Below are 2,367 nucleotides of genomic sequence, written 5' to 3'. Positions count from 1 at the left end.
AGATGAAACACAGATGAATAACGCTAGGAAATACTTTGTAAACCAATGCAGTCCTAGGACACTTTATAGTACAAAGCAATATAAATAGATATTGGGCTATTTCAAACCTCTTATTTACATTTTTACAAATGAAACTGTATTCATTGTAAATGCTATGTTTTAAAGAACACAGTACTGATTAGTAAAATGAGTTCTCTCGAAGGCATTACTTTTTTTGTAAGAATTAATACACAGTACATTAAAGATTCAAGTTACTTGTTTATAATTTAATACAGAGAAACCCAGTTGAACCTGGAATGGCATCTGTTAAAGTGCAGAAAACAGGAATACTTAGAAACAAAGTAAGAATTAAAGCTTTACCAAGTCAGAATGTTAAGCTTCTTTCACATTTTTATCATTTTTGCCACAGGCCTGTAGTCAGGATGAATTTTTCCCAGACAAGACCAAAAACTTGAGTAGCCATCAGCTGCTTCAAGACCTTGGTTGCAGTGGAACTGCTTTCAGCCATCCACCAGACCTTCAGGCCTTACAATCTGATAAGTAAGTAAATATTTAGGATAAGCCAGTTCTCCTCTGCAAATAACATTTTCAGCTGATAATGGGCCATGTACTCTGGGCCAGATAGTGACTGTGTGATGGCTGGGAAGAGAATGCACCATTTTCATTGCACTGAACAACAGGAAAGACTTTCCTAAGGTAACTCAGCAATAGAGCAGCTGTTTGTGTCAATTGTAACATGATATGACTTTGTGAATTGGACATCCAGTGCCACCTCCAATTCCATACACAGACTGATTGCTTTTGGGAGGGTTTTCAGCAAAATAAATTCCAGCTCCAAACATGCCCCTATGTACACATACCTTTCATAGAAGCCCTTATGGAAAATTGCATTCACAAAAGGACACACATAAAATAACATTCTGTCATTTGCATAGTTGTGGTTTTCTTCAGAAACTTCTTTTCTCTGTTGTGTATATCTTTCCCAGAATTTCTTGGCACAAAACTTCTAAATCTTGAGAAGATTTTATCTGTTGAAGATGCCACCTGCATGACCTCCTTCTCTGTGCTCTCGGACAGTACTTAGCACCTTCTCCTCCACAGACTGAAATTCTTTGTCATCAGGAGATAGATCTACGAGAACTGTACCACTACCAGAGTTCTTTAGAATTAAGTATGGATTAAGACTTTGCTGTCCAGAGATCAATCTTTCAACTACTTTAATTAGCTTATGCTGATATCCATAAGCATGGATTCTAATCTCTTTCAGCTCCTTGTGCCCTATCTCAACCAGCACATCCAAGGTGGTCTCTTCTCACTCAGATATATCCATTAAGTTCTCAAGTCCAAGATTCTTTATGAACTGAGTTATACTGAAATCTACTCCAGAGTCCTTTTCTTTCCAAACCGGCAACATCTTCAGTTGTACTTGAACTAACCACTGAAGACAGTTCAGAAAAACTCCCAGACAAGTGCTGAGACTTCTGACTGCAGAAAGGCTTAATGGACTGGATGGCACTGAAGCCAGAGCATTTGCATTGGATCTGGGGCTTCTCACAACATTGTATACTTGAGGTTTATAGCAAGAGGGTAGTGTAGAGGTGGGTATGGCTGCTGTCAAGATAGCTCTGACATCATCTGATAAAACGAAATCTAAAGGTGTTTGTCCTTCTTGATTTTAAGAGTAGGATCAGCTCCATAGACCAACAATAAAGCACAAATCTTTTGGGCTGCTTCATGTAGTCGTGTCAAAACCCATTTGTCCATGGCATTGACACACAAACACACAATGTAGTTTATCAGTAAAGCTGCTACATCTACATGCCCATACAATGCTGCATTATGTAAAGGAATGAGTCCTCCTTTGTCATAGGCATTCACATCATCTCCCACCAACCAAGGACAATACATGCAGCAAACTTGGATCCTGTATACATATATAGCCATAATGAGACACTTCATTAAAGATATTGTTCTAAAATGCATGGAGAGGACTAGATGCACTGGTATCTTAGATATTAACAATGTGTAGATCAGTATCCTATACAGCATTTCATGTCACCATGTGTCAGTGGTTTCCACACCAATGAAGCCATAACCCAGGCCTTGGAATGTACCCTAGAGCTGTCACAAGAATAGAGCACAATCATACCTGATGGCAGAGGTTATAGTCTCTGGATAATCTACTTAGTGTTTTGTTGGTAGATATCCTTGCCCTAAAAATTTCCACTGCATACATAAACTCAAGGCCTCAGAGATGTACACAACCAGGTGAGTTTACTCCCAAGCCCACATTTTCAGAAAAGTTTAAAATAATTTCATAGAAAGATATAGTTGATGAAGCATGTGTATTTTTTAATTACACTGGAT

General features: G+C 38.4%; 1 pseudogene; it reads right to left on the bottom strand.

Moving 5' to 3' along the window:
* Window positions 1–500: 500 nt before the first annotated feature.
* On the bottom strand, window positions 501–1,908 carry LOC127186464 (poly [ADP-ribose] polymerase tankyrase-2-like; annotated as a pseudogene).
* Window positions 1,909–2,367: the final 459 nt, after the last annotated feature.

Source organism: Acomys russatus, unplaced genomic scaffold, assembly GCF_903995435.1.
Source record: "Acomys russatus unplaced genomic scaffold, mAcoRus1.1, whole genome shotgun sequence".
Taxonomy (NCBI): domain Eukaryota; kingdom Metazoa; phylum Chordata; class Mammalia; order Rodentia; family Muridae; genus Acomys; species Acomys russatus.
The sequence above is the reverse complement of the archived record's forward strand: the minus strand, read 5'-3'. Positions and strand labels throughout refer to the sequence as shown.